The sequence below is a fragment of the Pyrgilauda ruficollis genome, unplaced genomic scaffold (assembly GCF_017590135.1).
Source record: "Pyrgilauda ruficollis isolate IOZ18807 unplaced genomic scaffold, ASM1759013v1 scaffold83, whole genome shotgun sequence".
NCBI classification, from domain to species: Eukaryota; Metazoa; Chordata; class Aves; order Passeriformes; family Passeridae; genus Pyrgilauda; species Pyrgilauda ruficollis.
Genome location: NW_024530266.1, coordinates 1,489,121 through 1,514,817, shown reverse-complemented (window position 1 = coordinate 1,514,817; position 25,697 = coordinate 1,489,121). Strand labels below are relative to the sequence as shown.

General features: G+C 42.5%; 1 protein-coding gene across 1 annotated transcript in view; it reads right to left on the bottom strand.

Annotated features, from left to right (window-relative positions):
* The window catches only part of MAP2 (microtubule associated protein 2), a 226,243-nt gene that overhangs the window by 87,855 nt on the left and 112,691 nt on the right, over positions 1-25,697 (bottom strand). Inside the window, exon 4 of the mRNA XM_041487718.1 lies at positions 12,946-13,005. The gene's annotated coding sequence lies outside the window, so the exon portion shown is untranslated. The remainder of the gene's footprint in view (positions 1-12,945; positions 13,006-25,697) is intronic.

Genomic DNA, 25,697 nt, shown 5'->3' with positions numbered 1-25,697 from the left:
TATAGTCTTCTGCTCAAATTCCCAGACTGGTATAAAAAACAGTCAAGGAAAATACCCTAAAGACATGGTGCAAGAAAACTTCTCACTCCACCTCTTCTTCAAATCTAGATTTTTAAAAAAGCATTGCAATTTAACTCCCAACATTTGTTTTTCCATTTCAGCAAGACAGATGATCATAAGAACAGGGGCAGCAGCAAAGCCCAGTGCTGCAGCCATGGCGTAGAATATTACATTAAAGCCCCTGGACATCTCCATCTCTGCAAATCATTGTGCAGTGTCAATGCAAAGCCAAATTAGGCACTAAAGGGCAGAACTAGACTTTCATACAATAAAATGAACAGCAAGTCCCTTGGCAGGAAGAAGTCTAAGCACTTGACTTGTTCTTGAGCGGGAGGAAGAGCCAAGCAGTCCAGCCTTGCAGCAGAACAGATCAATAATACCTGTGTGGAAAGCCAGGGAGACAAGGAGAGCTTTTTTCTCCACATCAAGATGTCTCTATCCTTACCCAACCCCTAAGTGCAGCATTCTGTCTTACTGGCAATCCTCGTGCTTCTGAAAATTCTACTTTCAACACTTTTCTGAAGGTGTGGGCTTGGTCCTACCAACAGAGCCAGGCATGTCTGCTGGGAAATCACCAACATGCATCAACAATCCCTGACATACTGCTCCTGGGACAAGGATATAATTCTTCTGCAAGTAAACTAGGCAAGGATATTTGGGGTGTTACACTGTTAAATCCTCCAATCCTTCACTGCTCATGTCCTATAAGCAGGCTGTAATAACAAAACAAAAGAAACACCATACCACACCACTAAAAAAAAAGGAACTTCATGTATTTAAGAGCTGGAAATAGCCAGCACATTTTCTCATTGTAAATCAAGTTTTTTTTCCTCAGCAGCTAGTGAGCTGCATCTTAAATTTTCTAACACCCCCACAGGATTACTGACCTGCACTACCTTGGTCATTGCCTACTTGCAGGACTGCAAATGCATGGCACTATAAAATTACTGAGTGCAATACAGCATCAAACACAACACATTTACACCTCACATGGCAAAGCACTAGACACAACCAACTGACTTTCATGAGTTAGCATGTTTTAGCCATGTAGTGTTTTCAAGATCAATTCATTAACAGGATGTTAAGCATTCAAATCAGATCCTTCATGGCTTCATTTCAACCCCTTCTTGCTGCTTTTTCTCTGCATCTTTTCCTACATGAGAAATACATGGTAACTCCACACAGAATTCCACAGTTTGTCAAGCATTTTCATGTGTGCTTTGATGGGGGCTCATGTTTGCAATGTGAATCAAAACATGAGTCACTAAAACTGCCTCCCTCAGGAAATACAAATATGGCATAACTGTGATGCCGGAATACATCTGAAAGAATGAAATAGCAATGTAAGGAGCACATTACACACTACTTTAATTGCACCCTCTTTACAGAGAGCACAACAATGGAACCTGGTAAAAAGATGATGAATGTTTTCTGCATTTAACACCACCTCCTTCCATTTTATTTCCCTTGTCATCTCTGCACCAGAAACCCTGAAATAACCAGCATCACTGCAGTTGTAATGACTTGAACACCCACCTCAATCACATACAGAAAAAAGCCTAATTTTGAAGGCTTTGGTGCTTTTAAATTATGTTTGTTACCATGAGAACTTGATTAAAATGCCACCCACAAGCTTGCAGAAAGGGGGTAAAAACAACAACAAAACAAAACAAAATGAAAAAATCTACTTTTAATCAGTGGTAGTACACTTGCTGCATTGCAGCATTCTCACAAGCTCCCCTGCCTTCTGCAGTAAGAGGCAGCAGAGACACCCAGAGAGATATATTTTGCTGAATACTTTATTCAGGAAAAAATTTAGCTGACGGTTCGGTTGTTGTCCAGTGCTTTATACAATACTCCATTAAAGGAAGATAAAGTACACATACATGTTCTGCACCATGATACAAGGTTTGATTTGAAATCACATGTATGTTAAATGTGAAAATTACATGTATGTTAAATGTGAGGGCAACTCCGACAGCCACCCAGGACAAAAAGGTTTTTTGTTGATATCTGAGATAAATCAAAGCTATGAAACCCTCTACTTTCCCCTTCATCCCACCAATTTGCTAGCTTTATACATTTATGCTGATTTCTATGAATATTTACTTGTAGAAACTCAAGCAACAGCACTGTGTCTTCTATGCTTCTTGCTTGTTTCTTTTTTTTCTTTATAATTTACAGCCTTACGTTTGGATGAATGGACGTGGACACTGCATTCCTGCAGTCTGACTAGGAGTCAGTTTGCACACCAAGCCTTCAGCCGTGTCAAATCAGATAATTACACTGTGGCCAAAACAAAAACCAGCAATAAACCACACCAAGCAGCTTGGTCAGCAGTGGATGTGTGAAATGCCACAGCTGATGCAGACTGTAGGAACAGCCTGCAGGCAGTGGTGGGCAAGGAAAGGGAAGAGTTTCCCACCTCTGACAGAACAGGCAGTGTTCTCACTAGGCACTTACCCAAAAGGAGTCACAGAGCTCTCTCTTTAAAGACATATCTGCTCCTCCACAGGAGGGAAATTATTGCTATTGTAATTAAGAGACCACCTAAACTGCATCTCATTGAAGGTGAGAACAGAATTAATTTCCCCATCACCCTCTTCACAACATCATCCATGCTGGAGCACTAGGCATCCTTTAGGCTTCAAAAGCAGCAGCTCCATGAGGAAAAATCTATCACCCAGAGAGAGAGAGATGGCATGAACATGAACTATGCCAGAAACGCTGGATACCACCTTCTCAAAAGGAAAATGTAAACTCAGTTGAAACAAGGGGGGTAAAATAGACCTTTGAGATAGCTTCAGTGGAGCAGGCAGGTCTCCCAGTCCTCCACTTGCATCTTTACACAACATTAATAGCTGCTCTCTCCATTTTGAATGTTACGTGTAATGTGTGCCCTTGCAGCTGCAGTTTCACCTGCCATGAGTTAAGCACTGCAGATAATAAAGGGTTCCAGCAAAGGAAGAAACAAACCCATGCACCAGCAGGAGGGATACCCTAAAGACGGATACCCTGTCTGAGTCACACAGGCTGCATGGGAGAATTGCACCACCTAGGCTGGGGAGGCACAAACATCTTCCAGTAACACCGGAGGCTCCCAGCCATGCAAAAAGATACAAGTGTATTTACTTGAACTTAGAACATCAGATGTGGAGTGTGTCTTAAACCCCCACCAGACAAGCTCCTAAAAGAGACTTTTCAGATCACTGTCAGTCATATTTTAGGGAAGAATTCTAAGGAGCATCTATCACAGGTAATTTCATTGAGGTCGAGAGAACTACCTTGATTTACCCCACCTTCGAATTTGTACCCACTGACTGACTGGAGCTTCCATGTCAACCCCTTCCAGCTCCTGCACACGTACAGAACTGACTCCCACCAACTTCCGTGGGTTGTACACCACACAGGCAAAACATGAGCAAAACTTGACCCTGTATACTCAGAAAACCATGGGCATCTCATATAGGAGGATGAGACATGGTGCAAAGAGATATGAGAAGAGGGCTGAGCTGATGACAGAACAGTCAGACTGACATTAGCCATGGCTGATTTCTGTGCAGCCCACTTTCACACTGATGACCCCCAACACAGGGTCTGTGCCTGTTTAGGCCAGCAGGACCAGCTCAGACAGCCCCTTGGCTCAATGGCATCATTTTCTATTGATTTTCCTCCTCTCCTCTCTTTCTTTCTGCTAGCTGCAGTGACTCTGGGATCATGCCCCCATAGAGCTGCAAATAGGAGAAGACTACTACTTATGTTCATCCAAACCTCCCACTGACAAAAGAACTCTGTGTTTAAGAAAAAGCTTGACTTATCCTTCATACGCATGGATTTACCAGGAGATTAGTAACATTAGGAATTTTAAATTAAGAGATTTCCCTCTTATTATCTATAGGCTGCTAAGACCATGATTGTCTCACATTTTCCATGGATTATTGTTAATTTATTATTTTCTGGTAATTTGTCTGCTTCCATTAGGCATTACCTGCATAGAATTTACTAAAGTTGATCAAGGGATGAAGAATTTCATGCACCAATGGAAGTGCCTCCAAGATTATTTCACTCAAAAAGAGGTTTTCTTCCTCATACAGTTGCGGTGTAATACAGATATTCCTACAATCATAAGGATTTTTAGAAAGGCAGAGCAGTTTTGTGGTTAAGGCACTGAGATCCAAGATTAGAATTAGTCCAGGACTCTACTGCTCACCTGGCACTATTACCTTATGAATAAACAAGCCCATGCCTCAGTTCTCCCATCTGTAAAACACATACTACAATATTCACATGGTGTGTAACTTGCCTGTTTATGCTGCAAACACTGCAGGGCAAGGGATCTCTCTCCCATATGTGCAAGGATGCTCTGGCTCCCAGCCAAAGCCTTTGGATCCAGGTTTCAGAAAGTTTTGCTCAAGGAAGGACATGTATCAGACACAGCATCTGCCTGAAGGCAGCACAACAAACCTGAAGCCACAAAAAGGAGACTCAAAAGAAAGGACTGCAACACTGGCCACTGACAGCAGAGCACACAGGGGAAACAGAGGGATCTGGGGCACTGTGTGCCTGCCTGACAGCTCTGGGGACAGAGGCTGCCAAACAGCTCCAGTCCCTGGGTGCCTCAAATCTCAGCTCAGGCCCCTGGTGCTGCTTAAAGGGAACTTGATCCCTGAAAACTCTCCATCATCAGCCAGGACTGACAGAACAGCCACAGATTAAAATTTGGATGTGAAGTCTCTGATGAAGGTTGCAGCCTACAAACTACATCAAGGAGTCCCCTGCTGTTGGTATTATCATAAAAACAAACAAAAATGTAGATTCTTATTTCAACTCCATAGGACTGCTGGCCTGACCAACTGGCTTGTCTCTAAATGACTTCTTTCACAGATACTCCACAGCACCTCCCACATCTTTCCTCCAGGAATCTATATAAAGCTTACTGCATTTCTTCTTCTGATGGATGCTCATTTCTAAAAATACTTGTACAAAGAACTGTCTTCGGTAGGAATTAAAAATGTGACACAATATAGTGCCAGAAGTCACTTAAGAAAACATAAAGCACAAGGTATTCATCAAGTCCCTGATACCAATTTGCCTCCATATATACAAAACAGGTCCTTCAGATTTCTCCCTGATGTCAAATCAGTATTGTAAACCGCCTGGTTGGTTCTGCTGGTCACCTTGGCTGAAGATACAGCTGAACACACAAATTCCTTAATTCTCTTACACTGCTTGTGCTCCTGTTTCCTGTCTCTGCCTGTCTGCTGTGTCTATCCACACTCATAATTGTCAGTCACGCTGGCCAATTTCTACTACGTTTGACAGAAGATTCTAAGCTCCTACCTATCACCGTAGGAAATCTACAGACGGATAAAAGAGAGAGAGGATAAATGCCTCTACAAAGGAAAAAAAAAAACAAAAACAAAAACAAGGAGAAGAGCTCAGCCTGTATTTCTCCTGTCTGGCAGTGTCCTGGTGGTCTTCTCAGTCGATGTGGTGCTCACATGCAGCCACAGCACATACTCTTTCTGGCCAAACTAACTGTCTAAGCACAGACATGTTAAGGATGAAACAGGTGCTGGTTAACCCACAGAGAGAGAGAAGTCACTGCAGAGAGGACAGAAATTTGCTGAGAAAATGCAAAGAAAGTCAAGAAATCCCAAAAGTCCAAGGAGTAAATGGAGATAATTCAGTGAAGAACAACACAGGTAAGGCAAAGTGCGTATGAAAGGAATAATCAGATGCTGGGAATCTGAAAGTTCACAGTAGAGTATGGAAACTTCCACAGGGAACCAAGAAGATGAGAAAACCAGCAGTACATGGTACCACAGGAAGGGAATACAGGGGCTGGAGAGATGGGGTAGAGATTGTTTGTAGAGTAGTGATAAACATGACAAGGTCTAAGCAAAGAGCCAACACTGGATGCCACCCCACACTGACAAATAATACCTACCCATTATTTTTATTTAAAAACAGTTCAGTTGGCAACACCACTTCCAGCACTGACCTGAACTCGAACCAAGAGAAAGTCCTGAGTTCAACCATTTCAAAGTTGAGATCTACTCTGGAAGGTCTAGATACATTTCAGACTGCAAGAGAAGGCACTTTCACGACTTTACCAAATCTTCCTCACTCAGGCCAAGAAGAAATAGATTTTCTCATTTTTATTTGATGATTTTACTGATAGCGGGAAGCCAGTTATCTGAACATTCAGAACCTAGGGGGAAAAAGGGGCAGCAGGGTAGGCCAATTCTGTTCTAAGACCAACATTTACATTAGTTTTAAATGGAGCTGAACTATTTTGTCCATTTCTGTTGCTTGCTACAGTGAACAATTTGCAGAAATAGAGTTGCATTACTAACCAGACTTTTGCTGTATTAGGGAAATCATACTAAAACAGCAGAGACAAACAAGAGGTGAAACTAACCTCCTGTATTTTACAACTCACTATACACTGGATTTTAAATTTAAACACCCCCCAAGCAAAATAGGATTTGATCCCTTGTAGGCTGCATATCCTATGAGGTTACAATTTCCCAGCATGAACTGTGGAGTCTCTAAGGTACTAATTACTCTGGCAAATACTGTTCCACCAGTGTGTCCTTTCTGGCAGCTTACAGCTCCATGCCCCTGTGGAGATTTGACTGTAAGCTCCTTGGGGTCTGGAACAACTGCTGTTTGAGCACACAGCATTTAGCACAACAATGATCTAATCCAGACTTGGACACCTAGTCACTAATATTATGATAGCTACAGCAATGAATCACGTAGCATTAAGAAGAATCACAGCAAAAGCTGTTGTACACAGTATCTAGTTCCCAGGAATGCCACCATTATTAACCTTAGATTCAAAATCCTGTTGTGTCTGTTTTCAGCACAGAGTGGATGTTCTTATGATTTTTAGCAGCCAAACTGATGCAACAGTAACTGTATAAAAAAGCAGTTTTTCTTGTCCCAAAGAAGTTACAACTGAAAATAAGAACACCAGGGAGCTGTTACTAAGAGAATGCTGCAGGAAACCCATAGAGATGCAGGTAAGTGCAACATTAGGAATTAGTCATTGAAGCAGGACTCCTGATCAAAGTGCCTTGCAATGTACTCCAGATTTCCCACACAGACATGGCAAAAGGCAGAACAGCCAGCAATCTTAACAGTAATGTCCTGCAGTCTTCTGATGTAAATAAAATTCAAGGATGATTTAAAAAACAACAAAGAGAAAAGCCATGTGAGGATCTCACTTCTCACATCAAGACCTCACTTGACCATTAATTGCATGGTGTATTATACCCCCCCTCTCTGTGTAATTCTTCCAGCTGTCCAAAATGTCATGGCTAGAGACTGGACTAAATGATAACTTCCTGCTTCAGAAGGGCCCAAAGTCTCAGTGGGGTTAACAATAAGAGAAAAAAATTACTCATCTTAAGGATGACAACTACAGTATTTTTTGGTGATGATTATGAAAGGTTTTATCAACTATGCTGGAAAAAACATTAGCATTCAAACATCTGTTCTTCTCACAAGTGTCGCTCCTCAATACAAATGAATCTGTGCCTCTCAAACTTCTCTCAGGGAGAATGCTCACAGCGCTTCCATTATTCCCACTATCTCTTTCAAAAACATATTTGCTATCAGAACTGCTTAACTACACTTAAAGAAGGCTTAACTCTGAGTGTCAGGCTCCCTAACACTGAACTTACAGGCAGTATTGCTTAGGAACTCGTGACTTGCATTACAAAGCTATTTACAGGTATTAAGTGTGAACGGGATCATTTCCCCCCAGCTGCTTTGCAGGCAGCACTGACTTCCAGCTCCCCCCTCAGTGAGAGACACAAGCACATCCCTGGGTGCTGCATCCTTGTCCTGACACCAGCCAGAAATCAGATGCTGCACAGGAAAGTTCAAGAGAACACGGCAGGAGGACTAAGGTGTTTTTAGACAGCAGCAGGGTTTGCTGTGAAGATGAACAAGGGACATGTCAGACCACTGGAGCAGACAGGTGATACAAGGCCTTTGTGAGCAGTCACACCTGCAAAAAAAGGCCTGATGTGCACCACTCAGCAAGGACTTTTGAAAACTGAAACTGTAATTTTACAAGGGTGAGCAGTATCTTTGTCATATAGCTGTAAAGCTATAATCTGTAGCAAGATGATTAATTTTAAAAAGGATGATCACAGCAAAAATTCAACTGCCTTTAGAAAAGATGAGCTTGTATTCCAAGGTGTTTTCTTTCCCTCCATGTCATCCAGGGGACAAAACTCACAATTGTGAGAATTCAGCCTTAGCACACTGAACTGGTTCCTAAGCTACAGGAGGGATTATGTTGACTTGACTGCTGGAGATGCAGAAACAACTGCAGTAAGTGTTCATAAAACCAAAATGCAGCTCAGCAACTCACCATCACTTCCTTAATTTTGCCCCAGTATAAAGTCAGTTAAGTACTGCACAGAAATGGAGAAGTTCTGCGTTGGGGTTGGCTGCTGACCCTGACAAAGGAATGAAGCAGAAGCTGCAATACACAGGACACCTGCTTCCCTTCCTTACCTTGAAATTAAACTCTGTGACTCATCACAACAGAGAGGAAAGGAAGGATGATATTTCCTTCTTCCTCTCCCCTCCTGGTCTCTCTGGCCCACCACTTGCATCCAAAGAGTTGGGAAGAGGTTTACTGAGAAGCTGCAGCAAGTCAGGTAACCTGTCTGTCAATTTCTGCCTGAATTGCTTTTCTTCTTGGCTGTAAACAGGTTTTAAGCATCTACTAGTGACTCAGTCTGCTACACAGCAGTATTACTAACACCACCACCGTCATCATCATGATTTGACAGTAACAGAGGACATTCTGTGTCCTTCCCACTGCTTAATGATCACGTCTCAATCCTTTCAAAATGTAGCAAATTCTACCTTTGCTAGTTCACAGATACAAGTAACAGAATATTCAAAACAGGTTGTATTCAAAACAGGTTGTGTTCAAAACAGGTGTTTGCAAATGAATGAATGTGCAGATAATGGCTATTAAGACAACCAGAAGAAAGGAGGGAAGAGAAGTTGATTACAAAACTGATGACAGTCCTCCTTTCAAAGGAGGAAAAGGTGGATTGATGCTAAGTGATAAACACAAAGGAGGAAATCCCAAAGGCTAGTTTGGTACAAGGAGCTTTTGAAAGTTTGACCTGGAAGCTAAAAGTTCCTTGCAAGTGAGATTGCAGAACTGCCTACCGGTTGGTGGAAGACTATTTTTAAGAGGAAGGCTGATGAAGGAGGAATGGATGCCACACTGACTGTGACAGTAAGTGCACCAAGAGCCTCCTTCAGCCCCATGTCAGAACCACCCAGGTGGGGATGCCTCATTGCAGCCCTCGCAGTGCCAGGCAGGAGACACTCAAGCCAGCTACATGGGAAAAGAGAAAACAACACCAACAATGCCACTGAGCTCCACCTTGCACTCTGCCCACTTGCCAACTTTCCCTAGTGCTACAACAATTACTGCAAAAAAAAAAAAAAAAAAACCAACCCAAAGTAAGCAAAATAAAAAAACAAGAACAACTCTAGAATTTTTTACTCTTCAGAAATCAAGCCAGCATTTCTTCCTTAGCTACTACAAAAAACCCTTCTAGCGAGCATCAATTCATATCCCTTTTCTAAAAACTGTTCTAATCATTCCTCACTGACATCTTTGTGTATAATACTAACATTCAATCATTGATGAAGGCAATTTTTAACCCTAAAATACAAGCTATGCTGTACGTATGCTCTGTACAAAATTCATCTAAGATGAGCCTGTATTCAAAGAGGTTCCAGCCTAATTGAACAAAGTATCAATACACAAATGCTCTCCCTGAGTGCACTGCATGCTCAGCTTGACCTCCTGCTGCCCTCAAGGCTCTGTTCCAGATGGCTGCTGCCAAGCTTCATCCCCATCTCCGTGCCTCCCCCTCTGAGCATTAGTAGGTTCACAGCAGAAAAAGAAATTCAAACAATGCTTACACTCAAAAGGTTACTCAAAATTACCTGTAATCTCAGTGTGACAGAGCCTTACAAGCTGTTAAAAGTTCCTCTCTCCTGCTTAGAAACAGCCCCAGATGAGCAAACGGTCTTGGCACCCTCACGTTTTGGGGTCCCTTCAGAGAGACAGCTCACACACAGAAAAGCTCGTGTCAGAAGGAGATGCTGAGTCGGTTCACAATGCACAGGGAACCACAGGGCCCAGGGACCAGCATGAAGAGTCACTGCAGCAGCCCAGAAGCAAAACCACAGCATCCGAGAATGCTGCAACTCTTCCAAAGCAAGTCCTCAGATCCAAATGCTGCAAACAGGCTGTACTAACATCCCAGCTCAGAGAGCTTTATCACTCTTTCCTGATGCCCTCTGTGCCACTTCCTGATTCTGTTACTCCTCCTCCCCATCCAGCAGCCCAGCCATGGGGGATGCTCTTACACAGGGAGAGGGCAAACACATCTCCTTTTGCTGAGCCCTCACCTCCTTTGTCACAGCTTTCCCTGTCACACACCTGTGATACATTATTTCCACTGCAAATTCTTACTGTTACTTTTAGTCACACAAAGGACACAGGAGAGACAGTGATGCTCACAAGATCTTACGCCTGTATTTTATCTCCTAATCACTGATGCAGCAACCCTGTGAAGAAAATGCTATTTCTGATCTATGACTGTTTCTCTCTCTTTTCATTTCAGACTTGCCAACTTCTTAAACTGTGTGTGGCCTCTGAGCAGCATCAAGAGGCTATGGAACACTCCATGGATATACTCTTTATTCCAAGAGCAATAATTTAGGTCTGTCAGTTAAGGGTGGGATCTGCAGAGACAATTTAAGCTGTGCACAGCAGACAACTGAGAACTTACTTTATCACTAGTGGAACATTATCAACTGTGAAATGGCAACTGCAATAAAAACTGCCTGTCACTTTAAGTCTTACAGGCTAATTTAATCCTTCATTTAGTACTTGCACTGCTGCAAGGGTATTCTGAGGCCATGGGAAAATTCCTGAAGCATGCAGGATCACTGCCTATGGTGCCCCTCCTGCCTGGCAGAGGCTGGCAGGAGCCTGCAGGGTGCTGGACGTGCTGGTGTCCTCCAGGAGCCTGATGGGAGCAAATGCCTGGGGCAGGGCTGGGGTGGCTCCTGCCCTCCCACAGTTTGAGGCCCAGGAGGCAAATGGCTCCTTCCAAAACTGCTGGGCTGCCTGTGCTGGGCTTTCCAGGAGGAGGAGTAGCAAACAACAAGAAGCACCTTAACCTCAGGAACATCATGTGTCTCAAGACAGGAGAGGTTGGCACACACACTCTTTCTGTGTCCCCACAGCCCATGTCAGCCCTGTGCTGCCATGGCTTGTGAGAGAGAAAAGCTCACATATGGAAAATCAACTCATGTGTCTGCTTTTTACAGCCTAAAAATGCAGAGAGCCGAATTTGATTCTCTATTTCAATTTCTTTCAAATTCCTAAATCCAGGAGAGACTGCATGCAGAAGTAAGTTAGGGGCTGGTTGGGAAATTGATAGATTTACAGGGGCTTATAATAGCTCAGCCCAAAACCAGCCTTGTATCCAATACATACACACACAAGTGTATGTGCATGTCCACACAAATCCCACACCATACACTATTACCTTTTTTTTCATCCTGTAGTATCAGCTTGTCTTCCTTTAAACCTGTGCTTGATCCTTCAATTTTTTCATCTTTATGCATCCTGGCAGCCTCAGAAGCATGCACTGAGTACTCAAGGAGAATACAGAAGATTGATTTTGCTCACTGTTCAAGTATGATTTCACAGAAATGTGTCCTAAACTGCCATAATCCAGCACCTTCCTTTTTATTAGTGACAAGGCAAAGTATGTACTTTTACTACCTGAATAAAACTTTTATGCTCGTGTATGTGTTCATACTACTCTTCAAAAGATGCAGAGTCTGAACCTCCTCTGGCTTGTTGGGCTGAGAGGTTACATGAGCTTCTACAGGCATCTGTGCTCACTGAAACCCTGATTTTGTGACACAATTTTGCTTGTGTTGCAAGGCCAGAGCAAACACACCACTTCTCCCCAAAATAATGGCAGTATTTCCCCCTATCCTGCCCAAATGAAGTTACACCAGCAGAGGCTCCAGCACTTTGCCACCCTGCTCACACCACATTTCTTCCTTACACTTCAGATGTAGTTTTCCAGTCAAACTCTGTTTCCATTTGCTGGAGTTCAGTATTTTTCTTTAGCATTTTAAATTCATGCTTGTGAAAACAGCAACTATGCTCACTTGAAAATCAAACTGGAATGAACACACGTGCATATAGAAATACTGACAAAACAAGTTTCTGCTCATCTACATGACACATGTTTTCTCTAATGCTTGTTTTTATTCTTCTGAACAGGAGTCTCCTGAATGTCTTCTCTTTTCAAAAAAGCAGAAAGAGTGCATTTGTTTGATCCACCCCAATCATTTTTGATTCTGGAGATCTGGAATCATTGTGCTTGTGATTACTCTGCCAAATCACTCATCTCTTCTGTGGTACAACTCAGTGCAGCAGCAGGATATGACAAAGGAGAGCAGAGTGCAGGAGCACTGTCACCTCTCTCATATGCTCTGCCTTTGTATCATCACCATCTTAAGCCCTTTCCACCCAGGGCTCTAAACAGGTTCTTGCTAAGCCAAAAGTGAGACAGCTGCTTTCACAATGGATACTGTGGCTCCCATCAGATGCAGGAGGTTTTTGGGAAAAAATCTACTTAAAACACTCCTATTTTTTTAAAGTAGGAGTATTGCAAAAACAGGAAGTAGCCCCTGAAAAATTACGTTCTCCAGGAGTTAGAGAAGTTTTCTCAAGCCTTCTTATTTTGTTGAAGCAGCCTGCTCGTTCAACTATGCAAACAAGTTAAAAGGTCATACCTGGGTAAGCAGATGATGGGATGCTGAGTCTGACTGTTAAACAAGGGAAACCCTCTGTTCCTACAAAGAAACAGAAAAATATGCTCACTAGTTTCTATGCAGCAAATTTAGCATAAACTCAACATTGTAAGGGACTATAAAATGTCCTTACATCTTATGTGTACATTTCTGTCTGAGCCTTTTTCTCCCAGCTTTATTTCCCAAGATTCATTAATTGAGATTCCCTGTTAGTCCAGCCTGCTTTGGGACCACCAAGGAGCTGCTTACTCCTCAGGCCAGCGCTAAAAAAAGCTGGCACTGACTCCAAAAACCTGTCCATCAGGGAAGAGAAATGGAGCACAGCATAATTCCAGCCAGACTCCCTCTAGACTGGGAGAACTCTCAGAGCTGCTCTATGCAGAGACTCTACTGCAGGGCAATCCCAAGCAGGAATGGGGAAAGTGGAGGAAAATGGTTCCTGAGATACACAGAAAGTAATGGAAGAAGAGCAAGAGTCCCTCACTGACTTCCCAGTATGACACTTCAAAACAGATGAAGATACCAAGGCAGGGAACTACTACGATTTCTTCTTTAAACTGTTTTTCTTGCCCAAGTTGTAGCAGAGGGTCTTAAGTTTAGCTGGGATAAGTAACAAAAGTTACCACAGATGTTAGTGCCCTTTTTGTGACCCTTTTAATCAGAGAGAAATGCCTGGGCAGTAAATGTAGTTAGCTTGCTGAAACAGCTTCTGCATGCCCCACCGTCCATCCTCTCTCCTTTCTCTAGGTCTTTGACCAGAGGACACTGGGGAAATCATTCCAGGTGCAAGCAGCAGACAGAAACCCAAGTGTCTCCCATCAGGGTGAAAGGGATCTCCTCACCACATGTCCTTGAGTATCCCCAAGCATTATGAAGCCAGCTAGTACTGTCACATATATTTAAAGCTGCAGCTTCTCATGGCCAAGACACTTGTAAATTTTTTTACTTTAGTTGTTCAGAAATTAATTCCCTGTATAGGGTATCTGACTCAAGATCATGCTTTTGTTTGAGAGTTCACTGTTTTAAAGCTTCAGCAAGAATAGGTCAGGCATTGCCAGGAGCTAGAGTAGTAAGAAACATATAACTAAACCAAATTAAAAAGAACGAATTAGGGTAATGACAAAAAGTAAGAGGAGTAAGAGGTAAGTGTGAAATCAGAGAGAATCACAATGCATACTCACAAAGGCAACTAACCTTAAGCTAGAGAGCAGTTCAGGTTCTTTTTATTTCCTGGACTATCATCCTTTGTCTCTGAATTAGTTACCTTGGCTGTACCACATCACTGGCATGGGGTTGTGCTAACTACAGCTTTCCATCAGCTTGCCCAGTTAACATCCAAAAGAACAGAAAGATTTTGCTGCCCGGAAGAGGGAAGGTTTCATATGGTTCTGACAGCAAATAAATGAAAAATTTGAAACTGAATAAATTCCACCTTACTGCAGAGGTTGCCAGCTGAGTGCACCACTCATTTACAAGCAATAATTAGTTACAGTAAACGAGCTATGAGGAACTCAGGCTCAAGCCAGCATCAACTCCACCAATCCACAGGACAAAGATGAATGTTAAAATAAGCTAATTAAATTTTCCCTGGCTCAGCAGAAAGATCAATGTTCTTGACAGTTGAGGATTGAGCACGTGGCATCCCAACAGCCCTCTGATGGGCCACCACTGCCACATAGCCAGAACCAGAGGAGGTGGAATACTCCTCTGGGGAGGGGCAAGGAGACAGAGGCACTCTACAGGGACATTAACAGAAGGAAGGAGACACCTGCTACTTGTATGCCAGATGGTCAGATTTTTACCAAAAACAAACTTGGCTTTGCACTTTCATTATCTATTCTACCACCATTAAATACGTGTCCCAGTAGCCTGCCGAAAGTTCACTGCAATAAATGTGATTTTAGCCACCAGCAGAATACCAAAAATACCAGACAATCAAAATACAGATGCCAGAAATGGGCAGCATTTTTGCTGCCCCACAAATTTGCTGTGTTCAGGCTGCTATCACCATTTCCACTCTCTTGCTGAGGAAGAGGGAAGGGAAGAAAATGAGATGATTCAAAGGTTCTTCTGCTGGAGAACAGAAGAGACACCCACCCACACAGAGATGGCCACAATTACATGTTTAGGGCATTTAAACAAAAAGCAAGAAGTTAACATTTAAGCGCCAGGTCAGAATGTGGCACCAGATATATCAATGGGGTTTTCCACTTCCTGTAAGCACATTCTAATAATCACAGTGCAGAATATATTAGGAAGGGTTTCTTTTTGTTTGTATTTCTCCCAAACCCTGTTGCTTAAGACAGAAATCCAGAAGAACCTGTCCCAATAAGGAATTACTTGAAACTGAAACTGGCAGTGTTTTTAGAAAAGCTCTGTGCTCAGATGAAGGGACATGCTGGTTTATTGATGCCCTAGAGCCAGGGTGGCAGGGGATGGCACTTTGTCTGCTTCAAGTGACACTTCCCACAAGGGACAAGGCACAAAACAGATGAGCTGGTTTTTTCACTCCTAACGAGAAGCTGTGATTAATATCGTCCATCTTGGATATGGAAACCCATGTCAGGACATGCGAGCTTATCACAATGAAGAAAACTTGAAGTCTTATCCACAAATACAGCCTGGTAAGTGCATTCAACACATTTTCTTCCACTGAAGTACATCAGACAGATTCTCTGTCGATGCAGACTAACAAAGGGCTGACAGCTCTAGGCTGGATGCACTGTGACCTAGCATCAAACAGTCAAGGAAACCTGCTCATTCTGGCTCTGCCATTTGTCTGTGGATCAAGCGTGCTACTTCCTCTGTTGTATCCAGTAGGGATTGCCTTTTCTTCTTTTTGGTAAACACTTTTACTTCTACCTACAAAAACTGATAGGAAAAATCCAGTGAGCATATACATACACATGCACAACAGAGGACTTAGGTTCTATTTTATGCACAAGGTATTTGTAATTATTCTTCATTAAAGTTACTCCTACTTCTCTTACAGAACTCTTAAAACCAACAGGATTGATAAATTCATACATTGTACTAATTTTAAAAAATAGATCTGTCTTTTTCAGGAGCTGCTTTCCTTTCTCATTTGAGGGTTTGTGTGTGCTCACATACTTCTGTATGACCTACCCAACAACACACATATTCTGCAGAATCACCTGCAATGAAAATTGTAAGGACTAAGTACATTCTTTTCCTAAGCTGTTCTACTTGTTCTCCTGAGAAAGGAGCTGTGCTGTTATCCTGAAGGGTCAGCCCATCCACCTGAGGCCCTGACTCTGCGTTGCAGAGATATCTAGACAGATATCTATTAGCTTCAGCAATCTGCCTGCAGAAATGCACATTTAAGGTTATTAACTCTTCAGTCTGGGAGCCTGCCTTTTGCTATATATACCTCAAGAGCAACATACACGCTATGATAAAAGCCTAAATTGCCACAAATTACTTTTCAGCATTTAGTGCTTTGCCCAATATTGCTGCAAATGGATCCAATCTATTAGCACCAAACCTTTTCCCACAGCTTCTTCCTTTTACACTCCACACTCTCCTCCTCCTTCCTACTTTCCGTGTACCCTATGCTTTCCCCTTGGCAGCAGAGGCTTAAAATAACAGACATTCTTCAGAGGGATGCAAAAAAACATATTCTGGTTATCTGCAGGGCAGAATTCACTACACATTTATTATTATTCAGTTTCCAAAGTGCTAGGAAATTAAGGTCAAATATATCTGAATTTCAGCTAGGGTTGATGCAGAGAGCAAATGTCTTTAAACCATGTCAGCTAAAGGAGGCAAAGGAGAGGCCAGGTTGTGCTGCTGTACATCACTGACCATCAGCAGAAGCCAGCAGCTTACCATGGCTGTAGATGTGGCCTGAAATTCAGGAAGTACTGCAGTAGATGTTGCCTCAACTTGACAGTCAAGACTCCAGAGTCACAGTGACTGAGGAAAAACCTGTACTGAGATTTTCACCACCAGTTTGAGCTGGCTTTGGGCAGCACATAACTTAGTACTTCCCTCACTCCTGGAACAGGTTGCTTCTGAAAGCCAGTTTAGCATGTTCCCTTTTGATCAAGCTGATTTATAAAAGCCTTAAATTATTCAAGAACAAGCAATGCTGATAGTACCATCACAAATTTATTTATTCCAAAAAGTACTGCACTGCATCTGCATTAAAATGGATTACTCCCAACACTTAATTCCCATTGCTTGTCTAGTGACTCATTTTCACTAAAACATCCACACCAAATCTTTCAACAGTTAAAAGAAAATTTTAAAACCCTGCAAAATGAGAAAGGTCTATTGTCATGGTTTGACCCGGAAGTAAGGGTTTGGGAAGTTTTCATAGGGAAAAACATACTGCCAGTCTAAGCAGCTCAGAGTCATGAAGGCAGAGGAGACAAAGCCTGGCATGGTCATGACTCTGAGTAGGAGAGACAGGGAAGACGAAAAGCTGTCTCAGCATCCAAGAATCTTGGCTAAGTGGAGCCTGAAATACACAGCAGACAGGAGACACTGTTCAATCATTTATAGAAATCAAGGTTAGCAGTGTCAGCACATTTGGCCTGAGAGGAAACAGTTCCCTGATCCTCTTGACGCAGAAGTAACTTGGCTGCATTAGTGGCTGCCACTAAGTAAGGATTAAAGAATGGAAACAGAGAAGGACAGGGATAGCAAAGGATAAAATGAGCATGCCAATATTTTCACAGCTTGCATTCAGCAGCCCAGCTAGCACCCCAAGGGTTTTTTTTTCAGGAATCTCAGAAACAACTGCTACATTTGATGGAAATATATGGTGTCTGGGTTTTACAAATGGTGTTTCTAATAGTTTATCTGATTTTGTAACTAGCAGGGAAGGAAATCGTTCTGATGACAATTACCACTGAGGCATTTTGTTGTGTTTACTGGCACAGAGCTGTCATTAACATTCCACTTCTCTTAACCACAGCTTACTTCCCCTGCAGTTATTGAAGATAGGTCTGGGGGCTGTTTTCCTGGTCTTGTCAAGTTGAATTTTAATACATACTGCCTGAAAGATGTACCACCTGCTATTTTATAACTATAATTTATTGTATAATGAGTTCCTATAAATCCTTATGATAGCTTAAGAGACTTGCAAGATGGATTGCTGGCCTATTTTTTTTTTCTCCGTTTGTCAGCAAAGCAGAGAGAGTCCTCTTGTCATCCACCTTGGCTACAGATCAGCCATCTCCCACCACTGAAGGATCTTACCTCAAGAAGAAAGGCTGTCATAGAGCTCTCACTGCCAATGAAGATGCTGGATAGCAATGTACTACAGTCTTTTCATTTACTTTAGGAGGCCCCAGCTATTTCAGACACCCATGAAACGGCTGTATGGGCACAAGCTGTAACTTCACATGCTGGAGAGGAAAAGCTCACTAGAGATTCTGGACAGGGACTCTAACAGCCATTCAGTGAAACAGAAACCACCAACCCCACAAGTTGGTATCCAATAGAAACTATTTATTTAAGATCCAGGACTGAGAAATCTCCCACCTGTTAGGGACACGCCATCCTCACCTCAATATCACACACATAAGAAGATATGTTTGATATGTTTCATACTTTGGCCTAGCATCACAAAAAGGAGCTCCCATTGGAAGCTGAAGACTTTTAAATTTGAGACTTTACTTTGCATTTCTCCTACCTCTCAGAGCCAAGACAATAAAAAAAACCTACTAAGAAATTGGAAAAAGTTATTACAATTTCTTTCTTTTTCTTTAAGTGAACAGCAAATAAAAAAGAACAACCTACTTCAAAATACAGATATTGTGCTATATGCATCTTATTAAACTCTGCTTTTAACCTGTCTTTAAACTAATAGCACTTTCTAAAAAACCCCTAGCCCTGAGTTAGCTCATGGATGCAAATCCAAGAGTGTGTGTTGAAATCAGGCTGTTCCCAGGCAGAGCTCACGCAACAAATAAAGCCAGGATGTGCCAAGATTGCAAAGGGCTTTCACTCATGAGTGACAGACACAATCAACAGAGAAAATCAGCCACTGCCTTTCATCTCCTTACAAACACCTTGGCAGCCAAGCTGCTGCAAACCAGCAAGTATAAGAGTCTTTCCCTCAGTCATCACAGTAATTCAGAGGGAGGAAAAAGGCAGGGAGGAGAGGACAGAAGAAGAGATGGGATGAAGTGTCACGACAAAGCATCACAATGAGACTGACAGCTGGCCAGAGCCACTTCAGCTTTGCTAAGCATGGATTTCAGGATGCTGCACATCTGGACAAGCCTGGCACGAGCACACAGTACAGACTGGCCTCAGGTCTATGCTGCCCCACTCCAGGGACACGCTTCAACTCAGCAGCCCTCAGCGAGGGCATCTTCTCAGCTGCTGCTGAGCCGCTCCTCCTGGAGCTCTCGGACACTCGCCACAGAAGGAAAGCAGCAAATGCTGCTCTGTGCTAAGCTCAGTGTTGCTTTGGCTTCCAGGCTCTCTTGTCCAAAATTAAAGGTGTGTTTCCTTTCCCTACAGCATCCAGGACTGTAACACAGCTACAGCCCATGCATGGGGTGGAGGTGAACAGACAAGGCAGACGAAACAACCATTTTCCAAAGGACAGCACAGGAGCCTTTTGCCTTACTGACAGGGCTGGGGCAAGTCTTATGCCAATAAGCATGAGACAGGATCAGAAAGCAAGAACTACTGGCACTGTTTTGGAAAGAACCACAGGATGATACGAGCTTTGCTCAGGATCATATTGAGAAGCCCATTTAACACATATTCCTGTAATACATGCACTTCCTATACACAACACAGCTGCTGAGCAAAATCTCCCAGAGGCTTTAAACATGTTATTTCTGAAGTCACCTCTAAACCACTTATCTCCATTAGCAATCTAGAATGCACAAGTTACCTGTCACAGGGTGAAGGGAAATTAAGCAAAGCAGAGTCTTTCAGTAATTGAAAGCAGGAAGCTTTTTGCTTGCTTTGTTGGGGATTTACCAGACGTCCTCTACCATCATTTCCTCCAGGCCTGCCTGAAGGTCTGCTCCTTGAGAGTCCCTAGAAATGCCCACCACCACTCACAGCACATCCAAGGTACATCTGAAACAGCATCACTTGGTTTTCTGCTCAACCAAAGCCAATGCTCACAGAAGCAGAGTGTCTCTCCCAGGCCAGAGACTGCTGAAGTGACTCCACCTGCCCTAAAATTCCTCTTAGCATGCATCCTGCTTTGTGGAAAAACTAGTAACCTGCTGATGACTTATGCAAATAAGCAGTGCTCCATGCCAGAGACAATGTGATACCAGAATCAGCCAGGAAGAAATGTTTCCACTGTGAAACAGGACCCACCAGCAGTCTCATTATCACCCCCAGAACACAGGATGGCTGGCACCAGCACATCCAGATCCAGCCTTGCCCACTTCAGTATTGTCTTTTCATTCCACATGTCTTCTCTCTTGTCCTTGCTCAACTCTTAAAAGCAGCAAACTCAAGTGACATTTGCCTATCATCATTTGGTAAGAAATACCAAATTTCATTTCATCTAAAGCTGATTGATGCTTATGGGATATGCATCCCTCAAGTGCCACAGCCATGTCAGCCACAGAGGTGTGACAGCAGGAAAATTGTCCAAATAGACTACAGTATGATAGCTCTCCATCCTTAAGAGCCTCAGCCCCTGGATTCCCTAAAAAAATCCTCAAGCTCTGACTTTTGTATCTAACAAAGACACGAGGAAAATAGTAGCAAAGCCTCTTTTCCTGCTGTCCCAGTTTCATGGAAGCCCTTGTCTATTTGCACTAGAATAAAGGTGGGCTTTGCTGATAAGTATTGAGGCAAGATATCTTACTACATGCAGGTAATAAATCTGAAAATAGAATGTTTGGATTGGGCAGAGGGATGCCATAAAAGAGAATTTCACTATGGGCTAGAGGGTTCAAAACAGACAGTGGGTGCTCCCTGAGAGGCTGTAAAGGCCAGGCTCAAATCTTCTCTCCAAAACAGTTCTGTAAACAATTTCTAGTCACAAAGTTTACACCATTATACTCAGCAAGTATGTCACCCTCCATTTATGCAATTGACAAGGAGTCTGGGAACACAGCCTCATGGCTTGGAGCATCCACCACCCTTCTCAGCTGGGTTTGGGGCTTGTGGGCACTTGCAAGTGCATCCTGTCATTAATCCATTCTGCCTGATGTGAGAAATGGATTTGTAAAGGATTCTCTAAACACAGCTCACACAGTCTTGTACATCTGTTTGCAAACTCTGAGATAAGGGTGCTGACTTAGGAAGGCCATAGAGATGACATTGTTGATAGAGAGATTGAACCAGAAACAAGTTCCAAAAGATGGCCTTGCATAAAGACCAGATATTTTGGAGAACTAGAACTGTGAAAGATGCATTGTAGCAAGACCACGTGTGGTAAAATAATAGGTGATTGGTGTTAGGAGTATTAGCAGCACTGTGTGGCAAAAGCTACTGGGCTGAAAAACATTTATAAGGTATTGTAACCAGGAAATAGGGTGGCTTCTGATAGAATGGTGTTGAGTTTTACACCTCTTACGTCTTACCCTTCTACGAGACAGATAATGGAATAAAATATTTTAAAATACCTCTCAGCTGCCCCATCTCTGTAGAGCTGGGATTTTCCAACACCTGTCTGCTCTTACAAGAAATCCTACTTTATTTTCAGGGCTCTTTTCACATAGAATGCAGGCAGCAGAGCTGGAACAAAACAATGTGCCCACAAACACAGCTGAAGACACAAGTCTTCCTGTAACCACTTGACTGTTAACTTTTTTCCCTCCTATTACATTTTTTATTAATTACATGATTCTTTTACTTTTAAAAAACCATGGACTGGTCTTGTCCATATGCTGGGTACATGGGTGGCTGTTGGAGTGGTCCCTTCACACTATGGGCACCCTCTCAGCTCCAGCAGCAGCAGAATCCCATTCCATACCCACACTGTGAGCCAGTGAGCTTTGCTGAAACATGAAGGATTTCAGCTGGGCTCAGGAGCCAGGCAAAGCAGCCAGGCTGCTTTTGAAACACAAGCTGGTGTTTCCTTACTGCACTAAACCAGGAAGGAATCCCCTGGGTAGATCATCAATGCCCAGAGCTGGCAGAGATTGCCTTGCCAGGTCCTATACAGTTTCAGAAATATTTTGTCAATCCAAGCTCAAGATATCAAATAAAACCTAAGTATTTCAGACTAGGTCAAATGAAATGTTTCAGTTATGTTTGACTTGGGTTTTTTCTTTGAGTTTTCCTTCAGAAATTTGAGCTATTCCAAACAGAATTAATTTTTTCTTCCATTTTCAAAATGTCTAAAAAACCCATTTTAAAATCAGAAAAAGGGGAAGGAATTTTCAGGAATAGGAAATTTTTGAAACTAATTCTTTCCCCAAAAAAAGTTCACATTTTACACACAGGTTTTGGGTTTGGGTTTTTTTTTTTTCCTGTTAGAAGAACTGTTTGAGTGGATAGACTCCATTAAGCTCAAATTCCTACTTCAGTGTCAACTCCAAACCTAATTGTGGGAAACAAGGCCTTTCTACTTTCTCCAGAGATAAGACAGAATAAACTGACCAGCTTTCACCTGGGAGAAGAGTTTGCTGTAAGGACTCTCCCCAGTATATATATTCAAAACTCTTGTTTATTTGAAAATTGTATTAGTTCCTGGGAAACCAAATGTTCTATATTTAATATCTTAAGCTGTAACTCATAAAAGCCCAATTCAGCAGGATGTATGTTACTAAGAAATAGCTGAGGTCAAGCTGAGTGCCCATAAAGAATACACACTTCTGTGTCCCCATTGAAGTTTAGGGTTTTAGAAAAATAGGAGTGTTTTTCTTTTAGAGCACTCATTTCACATAGCTTTGTTTACTTTAATAAAATACCCCACATCTTTCACAAAGTTTAAAATAACTAGAAGCTGCCAGAAGTGGAAAACCACTATACTGTGAGTTCAGGAGGAACTGTCGTGCTTTTTCCCCCCACATACTTAAAAAATAATACAAACTCATAACTACTTTTGTTATAAGCCAGAAGCTGTGTGGAGCTTCCTGAGTACCTTGAGGGCTCAAAATCAGACAAACTCACCTGGAATAATGACAGCTAGCACTGCAGGAGGCACAGATTATATTGCCAGCCAAAATGCTCACAAAATGCTCCTCCTCCTAATTTTCTATCACCCTTTCTCTGCTAATTCCCTTCATTTATCAGCAGTTCTAAAGTGTGTTCCACTACTATACTTGAATTTGTTTTTGATTAAGCAAGCAGGCAATGCTAAGGAGATGAGAAAACATGGGGTAACACAATAGAAAACATGAAGGTGTCTTACTTGCTCTCCCAAAAGAACTGTGTGGTGGAACTGAAAACAGCTAGCAAGTGGAAGCCAACAAGAAAAGCTGGACAAATACAGATCCCAAACTTTCTGAAATTAAATCCCCATCAAGAAAATTACTGTTCTCTCTCAGCACCACATGCATCAAAATGCATTAAAATAACAATGCTTTACCCTAAGTGGACCAATCTTGGGAAATGATTTGCAAGATACTTCACTTGCTGGAGATTACCAGCACCAGGCTGCATCAGTAACTCACAGTGCCATGCTTTCTCCAACAAAAGCCAACACTGACTGCAACACTTTTATGAAGACAGAACGAGTCAAAAATAGTGTTTTGACCTTAAGATTATGGACTTTATGCATCACAGCAAAGCCATTAACACCTGTTGGAACAATTTTCAAAATAAGCATTCTATTCCCTAATTCACATAGCAAACTTGCCTCTTTTTTAGAGCCAGCATGTAAAACTTGTGGGTCTTTGAAAGCAGAAGGCCATTACTCAAAATCACATAAGAGCTTTCTTAAAACACTATGCTCTGTTAAGAAATACCTTAATAAAGATTAAGAAAAGTGCCTGAAATCAAAGATTACTGACCCATTTGAGCACAAGAGCTGCAACCTTCTGTAACAAAGGATTTGGGATACTTTAGCACAATGATGAGTCACACGTAGTGGGAAGACTTAAAAGAAAACTCAGTTATACAGAGGCCAGCAATTCTGCCCTCCTGGGAGATATTTTCTTAACATTCCAAATCCACACTTTCAATTCACACACTTGAAAATGGTTTCCAAGATCTGCAGACAACATTACATTGCTGTTAAAGTAAAAAGCTGTTTAAAAACATTTGTGGACAGCAATGAAAAACACAATAAGAAGAATCTCAATTTCAGCACTGATGAATTTGCTAACAAAATCCATGCTTTCTATTTTGAGGCTATTAACTTTTTACAATCCCACCCTATAGCTCAAAAATTATTTCCATAAACGTAAAGACATAATAGATCTCCTCCTAGAAGAAGAGGATGATCCCACTGCCTAACATGAAGCCAGAAGAAAAGGTTTTACTTTCAGCTCCAGAACTGTCCTGCCCTTTACATCACATGCAGGAGGATGTGACAACTTGCAGTTCTTGGTCCCAAGTTCAGGGATTGATCCTGGGTGAGCACCTGTCAGGCACTGAGCTCTGCTGAGGGCAAACTTCTGTGCTAGAGAAACATAAGCAAGGTGTGTGATGCATGCAAACCTTCTCAGCCAAGAGGAACAGCAAACTTCCATGGCTGCTGTGCAAAGGCAGAAAGCTCCTTACGCTCCCAGAGCTGAAGGAAGCAGTTTTTCCTGCACACATGAAAGTACCACCAGATCCCAGCAACAAATTAGCCAGGCAGTGGCTGCCAGATACTACAGCCACGGATTTGCCTTTGCTGAGAGCACAGAGAACTGCAGTGCTGGAGAACCACTGCTGGAGTCAGCTCATACAGCCCTGTGCAGACTGAGCCCCATCTCACTTATGCAGCCAAACCAACCCACCTGTTTCTAGCTGTCTTTTTGTACCTCAGGACCAGGGACTGAGGCACCCGAACCCTGAGAAAAAGGTTTTCCTTTCAACCACAGGGCCTCAAAGACTTTTTTCAGCAGACTGCCTCTGAGTTCTGTATCCCAGAGCTCTATCAGCTCTAAAATGTTGGAGCAAGTCCAGAGGAGGGACACTAAGTTGATTAGAGGGCTGGAGCACCTCTCCTGTGAGGAAAGGCTGAAAGAATTGGGATTGTTCAGCCTTGAAAAGAGAAGGCTTTGGGATGACCTAATTGCAGTACCTGAAAGAAGCCAATAAGAAAGACTATCTGTAAGAGCATCGAGTGACAGAAAAGGGGGAATCGCTTCACACTAACAGAGAAGAGGTTTAGATTGGATATTAGGAAAGAATTCTTTATTGGGAGGGTGGTGAGGCACTGGAATGAGCTGTCTAGGGGCATTATTGATGCCCCATCCCTGGAAGAGTTCAAGTCCAGGCTGGACAGGACTTGGAGCAACCTGGTCTAGCAGAAGATGTCCCTGCCCACAGCAGAGGGGGCTGGAACTTACTCTCTTCTTCTCTTGAAGGTCCCTTCCAACCCAAATAGTCTGTGATTCCATGGTTCTGATCAGCAGAGCACACACCAACAACATTGGAGGATCTGATTCTACTTAGTTCCAGTTTATACCCAAATGCCAAGAACATCCTTAACACATGTAGGCTGCAGCTGACAGTGGCACCCCTTAAAGTAGGCAGTGCCCATACTGAGAAAAGGCATTGATCCTTGAACAGTTTATAACCAAATACAGACAAACAAAAGAGAGAAAAGGAAGACCCAGTTGTTCTTATGTACCTGTATTTATGACGAAGAGTCTCTCTGTAATAATCAACTTGTCCTT